The 11,701-nt window shown below is 48.1% G+C and overlaps 1 non-coding gene across 1 annotated transcript; it reads right to left on the bottom strand.

Annotated features, from left to right (window-relative positions):
• Nucleotides 1-5,246: 5,246 nt before the first annotated feature.
• Nucleotides 5,247-5,319, bottom strand: trnav-cac (transfer RNA valine (anticodon CAC)). The gene has a single exon. It is a non-coding gene; the product is annotated as a tRNA-Val (tRNA).
• Between the last annotated feature and the right edge of the window lie 6,382 nt (nucleotides 5,320-11,701).

The raw sequence follows: 11,701 nt of genomic DNA on the forward strand, positions 1-11,701 counted from the left end.
GGGAGATGAGAAGACTTCCCACGGTTGACGAATGGCGATTTCAAGTTGAGGGTGCGTTTGCTTTGCGTTTTCCCGCTTGGAGGTGGGGAATTACAAGTCGCAACCTCGTGTCAAGCGCATCATTACTCTTGTCTTCTTGATGAAGGAAAGAGCCAGGCTTCCACATTCAGTGGAAAAGCAGAGACTGCCCGTGATTTTGCAAGCAGCTGTTATCTGCCTTGCTACAAAAGCTCAATGGAAGGGAAACCGCTCCCAGTTGACCCGGCTTCAATTCTTGGCCCGTCCACGGGTTGTAGCTTGGAGCTTCTCCAGGTACTTTATGGTAGTTGGCACAAAAGGAAGGAATCACCTACCTGAGAATGAGTTGGTCAACAGAATGTGCCATAGGCTTCTCTGCAGGCCTCCTACGACTCCTTCTGCTTCCCACTTGAGTTCTTAGTGCTCTCTTTGCTGTTTGTAAACACGTCAGCATGCAACAGGGCACGTTTGACCCGTGAACAGGGGCGAAAAGGTGAGAACATGCGGTCTCTCCGTGTCTGTCTCTTGTTAGCGACAAGCTAGCATGCAAACTGTGATGAGAGGTGTCCATTTTCCGCGATCAGCCATCTATATAGTCAATGTTTTATATTTAATAAGCAAATATGTCTATATGCTGATTGGTCTTAAGCAGCGTTGTCCAATCTTCAGCTTTTGGTTCCAATCTAGCAGGAGCCACACCTGATTCCAATTGTTGGCTCCGCTGATCTTGGCTTTCAATAGACTAAAGTGTGGCTTCTGCTTGGTTAGAATGACAACCTGCAACCACACTGGCCCATTCTGGATAAGACTGGACAACCCTGATCTAAAGCAAATAACCACTGAGGTAAGTGCCACTTTGTGAGTTCTGAATCCGTCATGCCGGCTCGACGTCACTCGATGAACAGGGAAGGAACCGGGAGATGAGAAGACTTCCCACGGTTGAGGAATGGCAATTTCAGGTTGAGGGTGCGTTTGCTTTGCGTTTTCCCGCTTGGAGGTGGGGAATTACAAGTCGCAACCTCGTGTCAAGCGCATCAGTACTCTTGTCTTCTTGATGAAGGAAAGAGCCAGGCTTCCACATTCAGTGGAAAAGCAGAGACTGCCGGTGATTTTGCAAGCAGCTGTTATCTGCCTTGCTACAAAAGCTCAATGGAAGGGAAACCGCTCCCAGTTGACCCGGCTTCAATTCTTGGCCCGTCCACGGGTTGTAGCTTGGAGCTTCTCCAGGTACTCTATGGTAGTTGGCACAAAAGGAAGGAATCACCTACCTGAGAATGAGTTGGTCAACAGAATGTGCCATAGGCTTCTCTGCAGGCCTCCTACGACTCTTTCTTCTGCTTCCCACTTGAGTTCTTAGTGCTCTCTTTGCTGTTTGTAAACACGTCAGCATGCAACAGGGCACGTTTGTACCCGTGAACAGGGGCGAAAAGGTGAGACATGCGGTCTCTCCGTGTCTGTCTCTTGTTAGCGACAAGCTAGCATGCAAACTGTTGATGAGAGGTGTCCATTTTCCGCGATCAGCCATCTATATAGTCAATGTTTTATATTATTAATAAGGCAAATATGTCTATATGCTGATTGGTCTTAAGCAGCGTTGTCCAATCTTCAGCTTTTGGTTCCAATCTAGCAGGAGCCACAACCTGATTCCAATTGTTGGCTCCGCTGATCTTTGGCTTTCTATAGACTAAAGTGTGGCTTCTGCTTGGTTACGAATGACAACCTGCAACCACACTGGCCCATTCTGGATAAGACCTGGACAACCCTGATCTAAAGCAAATAACCACTGAGGTAAGTGCCACTTTGTGAGTTCTGAATCCGTCATGCCGGCTCGACGTCACTCGATGAACAGGGAAGGAACCGGGAGATGAGAAGACTTCCCACGGTTGACGAATGGCGATTTCAAGTTGAGGGTGCGTTTGCTTTGCGTTTTCCCGCTTGGAGGTGGGGAATTACAAGTCGCAACCTCGTGTCAAGCGCATCAGTACTCTTGTCTTCTTGATGAAGGAAATAGCCAGGCTTCCACATTCAGTGGAAAAGCAGAGACTGCCCGTGATTTTGCAAGCAGCTGTTATCTGCCTTGCTACAAAAGCTCAATGGAAGGGAAACCGCTCCCAGTTGACCCGGCTTCAATTCTTGGCCCGTCCACGGGTTGTAGCTTGGAGCTTCTCCAGGTACTTTATGGTAGTTGGCACAAAAGGAAGGAATCACCTACCTGAGAATGAGTTGGTCAACAGAATGTGCCATAGGCTTCTCTGCAGGCCCTCCTACGACTCCTTCTGCTTCCCACTTGAGTTCTTAGTGCTCTCTTTGCTGTTTGTAAACACGTCAGCATGCAACAGGGCACGTTTGACCCGTGAACAGGGGCGAAAAGGTGAGAACATGCGGTCTCTCCGTGTCTGTCCTCTTGTTAGCGACAAGCTAGCATGCAAACTGTGATGAGAGGTGTCCATTTTCCGCGATCAGCCATCTATATAGTCAATGTTTTATATTAATAAGCAAATATGTCTATATGCTGATTGGTCTTAAGCAGCGTTGTCCATCTTCAGCTTTTGGTTCCAATCTAGCAGGAGCCACACCTGATTCAATTGTTGGCTCCGCTGATCTTGGCTTTCAATAGACTAAAGTGTGGCTTCTGCTTGGTTTAGAATGACAACCTGCAACCACACTGGGCCCATTCTGGAGAAGACTGGACAACCCTGATCTAAAGCAAATAACCACTGAGGTAAGTGCCACATTGTGAGTTCTGAATCCGTCATGCCGGCTCGACGTCACCTCGATGAACAGGGAAGGAACCGGGAGATGAGAAGACTTCCCACGGTTGACGAATGGCGATTTCAAGTTGAGGGTGCGTTTGCTTTGCGTTTTCCCCGCTTGGAGGTGGGGAATTACAAGTCGCAACCTCGTGTCAAGCGCATCAGTACTCTTGTCTTCTTGATGAAAGGAAAGAGCCAGGCTTCCACATTCAGTGGAAAAGCAGAGACTGCCCGTGATTTTGCAAGCAGCTGTTATCTGCCTTGCTACAAAAGCTCAGTGGAAGGGAAACCGCTCCCAGTTGACCCTGGGCTTCAATTCCTGGCACGTCACCGGTTGTAAGCTTGGAGGCTTCTCAGGGTACTTATGTAGTTGGGCACAAAAGGAAGGAATCACCTACCTGAGAATGAGTTGGTCAACAGAATGTGCCATAGGCTTCTCTGCAGGCCTCCTACGACTCTTTCTGCTTCCCACTTGAGTTCTTAGTGCTCTCTTTGCTGTTTGTAAACACGTCAGCATGCAACAGGGCACGTTTGGACCGTGAACAGGGGCGAAAAGGTGAGAACATGCGGTCTCTCCGTGTCTGTCTCTTGTTAGCGACAAGCTAGCATGCAAACTGTGATGAGAGGTGTCCATTTTCCGCGATCAGCCATCTATATAGTCAATGTTTTATATTTAATAAGCAAATATGTCTATATGCTGATTGGTCTTAAGCAGCGTTGTCCAATCTTCAGCTTTTGGTTCCATCTAGCAGGAGCCACACCTGATTCCAATTGTTGGGCTCCGCTGATCTTGGCTTTCAATAGACTAAAGTGTGGCTTCTGCTTGGTTAGAATGACAACCTGCAACCACACTGGCCCATTCTGGAGAAGACTGGACAACCCTGATCTAAAGCAAATAACCACTGAGGTAAGTGCCACTTTGTGAGTTCTGAATCCGTCATGCCGGCTCGACGTCACTCGATGAACAGGGAAGGAACCGGGAGATGAGAAGACTTCCCACGGTTGACGAATGGCGATTTCAGTTGAGGGTGCGTTGCATTGCGTTTTCCCGCTTGGAGGTGGGGAATTACAAGTCTGCAACCTCGTGTCAAGCGCATCAGTACTCTTGTCTTCTTGATGAAGGAAAGAGCCAGGCTTCCACATTCAGTGGAAAAGCAGAGACTGCCGTGATTTTGCAAGCAGCTGTTATCTGCCTTGCTACAAAAGCTCAAGTGGAAGGGAAACCGCTCCCAGTTGACCCGGCTTCAATTCTTGGCCAGTCCACGGGTTGTAAGCTTGGAGCGTCTCCGGGTACTCTAATGGTAGTTGGCACAAAAGGAAGGAATCACCTACCTGAGAATGAGTTGGTCAACAGAATGTGCCATAGGCTTCTCTGCAGGCCTCCTACGACTCTTTCTGCTTCCCACTTGAGTTCTTAGTGCTCTCTTTGCTGTTTGTAAACACGTCAGCATGCAAACAGGGCACGTTTGACCCGTGAACAGGGGCGAAAAGGTGAGAACATGCGGTCTCTCCGTGTCTGTCTCTTGTTAGCGACAAGCTAGCATGCAAACTGTGATGAGAGGTGTCCATTTTCCGCGATCAGCCATCTATATAGTCAATGTTTTATATTTAATAAGCAAATATGTCTATATGCTGATTGGTCTTAAGCAGCGTTGTCCAATCTTCAGCTTTTGGTTCCAATCTAGCAGGAGCCACACCTGATTCCAATTGTTGGCTCCGCTGATCTTGGCTTTCAATAGACTAAAGTGTGGCTTCTGCTTGGTTAGAATGACAACCTGCAACCACACTGGCCCATTCTGGAGAAGACTGGACAACCCTGATCTAAAGGCAAATAACCACTGAGGTAAGTGCCACTTTGTGAGTTCTGAATCCGTCATGCCGGCTCGACGTCACTCGATGAACAGGGAAGGAACCGGGAGATGAGAAGACTTCCCACGGTTGACGAATGGCGATTTCAAGTTGAGGGTGCGTTTTGCTTTGCGTTTTCCCGCTTGGAGGTGGGGAATTACAAGTCGCAAACCTCGTGTCAAGCGCATCAGTACTCTTGTCTTCTTGATGAAGGAAAGAGCCAGGCTTCCACATTCAGTGGAAAAGCAGAGACTGCCGGTGATTTTGCAAGCAGCTGTTATCTGCCTTGCTACAAAAGCTCAATGGAAGGGAAACCGCTCCCAGCCTTTTTCGGGCGCAGACCTCTTGCAGACCTCTCGAGGTGAAACGCGGCGAGCAGTACTTTACGGCAAATTTTCCAGTCACGCAACAGAGTCTTGTTGGAGCAACGAAAGAGCCAGGCTTCCACTTTTCTGGGGAAAACCAGAGACTCCCTTTCATTTGGTAAGCAAATATTAACTGCTTTGCTACAAAAGAAGGAAATCTCCTCTGTAAAGGAGGTCTCGCTTTCTGGCTGTTCCTAGAGGACCTGATCCTACAGTGATGACAACCACTCAGTCATTAAAGCAAAGTTCAGAATATCTAGCTTGTTTCTGCCCGGTCTCGAACCAGGGACCTTTTGCGTGTGAGGCAAACGTGATAACCACTACACTACAGAAACCACGGTGCCATAGTACTTTGGCTGTTGCCTATGGTCTTCTGATGAGAAGCGCACATACGTACACTTTGTTCACCAGAGCTGAATGGTGCAGCGTGGCATTGGTGGTATAGTGGTGAGCATAGCTCCAGTCCAAGCAGTTGACCCGGCTTCAATTCTTGGCCCATCCACGGGTTGTAGCTTGGGCTTCTCCAGGTACTTTATGGTAGTTGGCACAAAAGGAAGGAATCACCTACCTGAGAATGAGTTGGTCAACAGAATGTGCCATAGGCTTCTCTGCAGGCCTCCTACGACTCTTTCTGCTTCCCACTTGAGTTCTTAGTGCTCTCTTTGCTGTTTGTAAACACGTCAGCATGCAACAGGGCACGTTTGACCCGTGAACAGGGGCGAAAAGGTGAGAACATGCGGTCTCTCCGTGTCTGTCTCTTGTTAGCGACAAGCTAGCATGCAAACTGTGATGAGAGGTGTCCATTTTCCGCGATCAGCCATCTATATAGTCAATGTTTTATATTTAATAAGCAAATATGTCTATATGCTGATTGGTCTTAAGCAGCGTTGTCCAATCTTCAGCTTTTGGTTCCAATCTAGCAGGAGCCACACCTGATTCCAATTGTTGGCTCCGCTGATCTTGGCTTTCAATAGACTAAAGTGTGGCTTCTGCTTGGTTAGAATGACAACCTGCAACCACACTGGCCCATTCTGGATAAGACTGGACAACCCTGATCTAAAGCAAATAACCACTGAGGTAAGTGCCACTTTGTGATTTCTGAATCCGTCATGCCGGCTCGAACGTCCACTCGATGAACAGGGAAGGAAACCGGGAGATGAGAAGACTTCCCACGGTTGACGAAATGGCAATTTCAAGTTGAGGGTGCGTTCGCTTTGCGTTTTCCCGCTTGGAGGTGGGGAATTACAAGTCGCAACCTCGTGTCAAGCGCATCATTACTCTTGTCTTCTTGATGAAGGAAAGAGCCAGGCTTCCACATTCAGTGGAAAAGCAGAGACTGCCCGTGATTTTGCAAGCAGCTGTTATCTGCCTTGCTACAAAAGCTCAAGTGGAAGGGAAACCGCTCCCAGTTGACCTGGGTTCGATTCCCGGCCAATGCACCGATTGTAGCTTGGAGCTTCTCCAGTGTACTTCATGGTAGTTGGTGCATAAAGGAAGGAATCACCTACCTGAGAATGAGTTGGTCAACAGAATGTGCCATAGGCTTCTCTGCAGGCCTCCTACGACTCTCTTCTGCTTCCCACTTGAGTTCTTAGTGCTCTCTTTGCTGTTTGTAAACACGTCATTATGCAACAGGGCACGTTTGACCCGTGAACAGGGGCGAAAAGGTGAGAACATGCGGTCTCTCCGTGTCTGTCTCTTGTTAGCGACAAGCTAGCATGCAAACTGTGATGAGAGGTGTCCATTTTCCGCGATCAGCCATCTATATAGTCAATGTTTTATATTTAATAAGCAAATATGTCTATATGCTGATTGGTCTTAAGCAGCGTTGTCCAATCTTCAGCTTTTGGTTCCAATCTAGCAGGAGCCACACCTGATTCCAATTGTTGGCTCCGCTGATCTTGGCTTTCAATAGACTAAAGTGTGGCTTCTGCTTGGTTAGAATGACAACCTGCAACCACACTGGCCCATTCTGGAGAAGACTGGACAACCCTGATCTAAAGCAAATAACCACTGAGGTAAGTGCCACTTTGTGAGTTCTGAATCCGTCATGCCGGCTCAACGTCACTCGATGAACAGGGAAGGAACCGGGAGATGAGAAGACTTCCCACGGTTGACGAATGGCAATTTCAAGTTGAGGGTGCGTTTGCTTTGCGTTTTCCCGCTTGGAGGTGGGGAATTACAAGTCGCAACCTCGTGTCAAGCGCATCAGTACTCTTGTCTTCTTGATGAAGGAAAGAGCCAGGCTTCCACATTCAGTGGAAAAGCAGAGACTGCCCGTGATTTTGCAAGCAGCTGTTATCTGCCTTGCTACAAAAGCTCAGTGGAAGGGAAACCGCTCCCAGTTGACCTGGGTTCGATTCCCGGCCAATGCACCGATTGTAACTTGGAGCGTCTCGTGGTATTTCATGGTAGTTGGCGGATAAGGAAGGAATCACCTACCTGAGAATGAGTTGGTCAACAGAATGTGCCATAGGCTTCTCTGCAGGCCTCCTACGACTCTTTCTGCTTCCCACTTGAGTTTTAGTGCTCTCTTTGCTGTTTGTAAACACGTCAGCATGCAACAGGGCACGTTTGACCCGTGAACAGGGGCGAAAAGGTGAGAACATGCGGTCTCTCCGTGTCTGTCTCTTGTTAGCGACAAGCTAGCATGCAAACTGTGATGAGAGGTGTCCATTTTCCGCGATCAGCCATCTATATAGTCAATGTTTTATATTTAATAAGCAAATATGTCTATATGCTGATTGGTCTTAAGCAGCGTTGTCCAATCTTCAGCTTTTGGTTCCAATCTAGCAGGAGCCACACCTGATTCCAATTGTTGGCTCCGCTGATCTTGGCTTTCAATAGACTAAAGTCTGGCTTCTGCTTGGTTAGAATGACAACCTGCAACCACACTGGCCCATTCTGGATAAGACTGGACAACCCTGATCTAAAGCAAATAACCACTGAGGTAAGTGCCACTTTGTGAGTTCTGAATCCGTCATGCCGGCTCGACGTCACTCGATGAACAGGGAAGGAACCGGGAGATGAGAAGACTTCCCACGGTTGACGAATGGCAATTTCAGGTTGAGGGTGCGTTTGCTTTGCGTTTTCCCGCTTGGAGGTGGGGAATTACAAGTCGCAACCTCGTGTCAAGCGCATCAGTACTCTTGTCTTCTTGATGAAGGAAAGAGCCAGGCTTCCACATTCAGTGGAAAAGCAGAGACTGCCGGTGATTTTGCAAGCAGCTGTTATCTGCCTTGCTACAAAAGCTCAATGGAAGGGAAACCGCTCCCAGTTGACCCGGCTTCAATTCTTGGCCCGTCCACGGGTTGTAGCTTGGAGCTTCTCCAGGTACTTTATGGTAGTTGGCACAAAAGGAAGGAATCACCTACCTGAGAATGAGTTGGTCAACAGAATGTGCCATAGGCTTCTCTGCAGGCCTCCTACGACTCTTTCTGCTTCCCACTTGAGTTCTTAGTGCTCTCTTTGCTGTTTGTAAACACGTCAGCATGCAACAGGGCACGTTTGACCCGTGAACAGGGGCGAAAAGGTGAGAACATGCGGTCTCTCCGTGTCTGTCTCTTGTTAGCGACAAGCTAGCATGCAAACTGTGATGAGAGGTGTCCATTTTCCGCGATCAGCCATCTATATAGTCAATGTTTTATATTTAATAAGCAAATATGTCTATATGCTGATTGGTCTTAAGCAGCGTTGTCCAATCTTCAGCTTTTGGTTCCAATCTAGCAGGAGCCACACCTGATTCCAATTGTTGGCTCCGCTGATCTTGGCTTTCAATAGACTAAAGTGTGGCTTCTGCTTGGTTAGAATGACAACCTGCAACCACACTGGCCCATTCTGGAGAAGACTGGACAACCCTGATCTAAAGCAAATAACCACTGAGGTAAGTGCCACTTTGTGAGTTCTGAATCCGTCATGCCGGCTCGACGTCACTCGATGAACAGGGAAGGAACCGGGAGATGAGAAGACTTCCCACTGTTGACGAATGGCGATTTCAAGTTGAGGGTGCGTTTGCATTGCGTTTTCCCGCTTGGAGGTGGGGAATTACAAGTCGCAACCTCGTGTCAAGCGCATCATTACTCTTGTCTTCTTGATGAAGGAAAGAGCCAGGCTTCCACATTCAGTGGAAAAGCAGAGACTGCCCGTGATTTTGCAAGCAGCTGTTATCTGCCTTGCTACAAAAGCTCAATGGAAGGGAAACCGCTCCCAGTTGACCCGGCTTCAATTCTTGGCCCGTCCACGGGTTGTAGCTTGGAGCTTCTCCAGGTACTTTATGGTAGTTGGCACAAAAGGAAGGAATCACCTACCTGAGAATGAGTTGGTCAACAGAATGTGCCATAGGCTTCTCTGCAGGCCTCCTACGACTCTTTCTGCTTCCCACTTGAGTTCTTAGTGCTCTCTTTGCTGTTTGTAAACACGTCAGCATGCAACAGGGCACGTTTGACCCGTGAACAGGGGCGAAAAGGTGAGAACATGCGGTCTCTCCGTGTCTGTCTCTTGTTAGCGACAAGCTAGCATGCAAACTGTGATGAGAGGTGTCCATTTTCCGCGATCAGCCATCTATATAGTCAATGTTTTATATTTAATAAGCAAATATGTCTATATGCTGATTGGTCTTAAGCAGCGTTGTCCAATCTTCAGCTTTTGGTTCCAATCTAGCAGGAGCCACACCTGATTCCAATTGATGGCTCCGCTGATCTTGGCTTTCAATAGACTAAAGTGTGGCTTCTGCTTGGTTAGAATGACAACCTGCAACCACACTGGCCCATTCTGGATAAGACTGGACAACCCTGATCTAAAGCAAATAACCACTGAGGTAAGTGCCACTTTGTGAGTTCTGAATCCGTCATGCCGGCTCGACGTCACTCGATGAACAGGGAAGGAACCGGGAGATGAGAAGACTTCCCACTGTTGACGAATGGCGATTTCAAGTTGAGGGTGCGTTTGCATTGCGTTTTCCCGCTTGGAGGTGGGGAATTACAAGTCGCAACCTCGTGTCAAGCGCATCATTACTCTTGTCTTCTTGATGAAGGAAAGAGCCAGGCTTCCACATTCAGTGGAAAAGCAGAGACTGCCCGTGATTTTGCAAGCAGCTGTTATCTGCCTTGCTACAAAAGCTCAATGGAAGGGAAACCGCTCCCAGTTGACCCGGCTTCAATTCTTGGCCCGTCCACGGGTTGTAGCTTGGAGCTTCTCCAGGTACTCTATGGTAGTTGGCACAAAAGGAAGGAATCACCTACCTGAGAATGAGTTGGTCAACAGAATGTGCCATAGGCTTCTCTGCAGGCCTCCTACGACTCTTTCTGCTTCCCACTTGAGTTCTTAGTGCTCTCTTTGCTGTTTGTAAACACGTCAGCATGCAACAGGGCACGTTTGACCCGTGAACAGGGGCGAAAAGGTGAGAACATGCGGTCTCTCCGTGTCTGTCTCTTGTTAGCGACAAGCTAGCATGCAAACTGTGATGAGAGGTGTCCATTTTCCGCGATCAGCCATCTATATAGTCAATGTTTTATATTTAATAAGCAAATATGTCTATATGCTGATTGGTCTTAAGCAGCGTTGTCCAATCTTCAGCTTTTGGTTCCAATCTAGCAGGAGCCACACCTGATTCCAATTGTTGGCTCCGCTGATCTTGGCTTTCAATAGACTAAAGTGTGGCTTCTGCTTGGTTAGAATGACAACCTGCAACCACACTGGCCCATTCTGGATAAGACTGGACAACCCTGATCTAAAGCAAATAACCACTGAGGTAAGTGCCACATTGTGAGTTCTGAATCCGTCATGCCGGCTCGACGTCACTCGATGAACAGGGAAGGAACCGGGAGATGAGAAGACTTCCCACGGTTGAGGAATGGCAATTTCAGGTTGAGGGTGCGTTTGCTTTGCGTTTTCCCGCTTGGAGGTGGGGAATTACAAGTTGCAACCTCGTGTCAAGCGCATCAGTACTCTTGTCTTCTTGATGAAGGAAAGAGCCAGGCTTCCACATTCAGTGGAAAAGCAGAGACTGCCTGTGATTTTGCAAGCAGCTGTTATCTGCCTTGCTACAAAAGCTCAGTGGAAGGGAAACCGCTCCCAGTTGACCTGGGTTCGATTCCCGGGCAATGCACCGATTGTAACTTGGAGCGTCTCGTGGTATTTAATCTTAGTTGGCGGATAAGGAAGGAATCACCTACCTGAGAATGAGTTGGTCAACAGAATGTGCCATAGGCTTCTCTGCAGGCCTCCTACGACTCCTTCTGCTTCCCACTTGAGTTCTTAGTGCTCTCTTTGCTGTTTGTAAACACGTCAGCATGCAACAGGGCACGTTTGACCCGTGAACAGGGGCGAAAAGGTGAGAACATGCGGTCTCTCCGTGTCTGTCTCTTGTTAGCGACAAGCTAGCATGCAAACTGTGATGAGTGGTGTCCATTTTCCGCGATCAGCCATCTATATAGTCAATGTTTTATATTTAATAAGCAAATATGTCTATATGCTGATTGGTCTTAAGCAGCGTTGTCCAATCTTCAGCTTTTGGTTCCAATCTAGCAGGAGCCACACCTGATTCCAATTGTTGGCTCCGCTGATCTTGGCTTTCAATAGACTAAAGTGTGGCTTCTGCTTGGTTACAATGACAACCTGCAACCACACTGGCCCATTCTGGAGAAGACTGGACAACCCTGATCTAAAGCAAATAACCACTGAGGTAAGTGCCACTTTGTGAGTTCTGAATCCGTCATG

This window comes from Ictalurus punctatus, unplaced genomic scaffold (assembly GCF_001660625.3).
Source record: "Ictalurus punctatus breed USDA103 unplaced genomic scaffold, Coco_2.0 Super-Scaffold_100, whole genome shotgun sequence".
Lineage (NCBI taxonomy): Eukaryota > Metazoa > Chordata > Actinopteri > Siluriformes > Ictaluridae > Ictalurus > Ictalurus punctatus.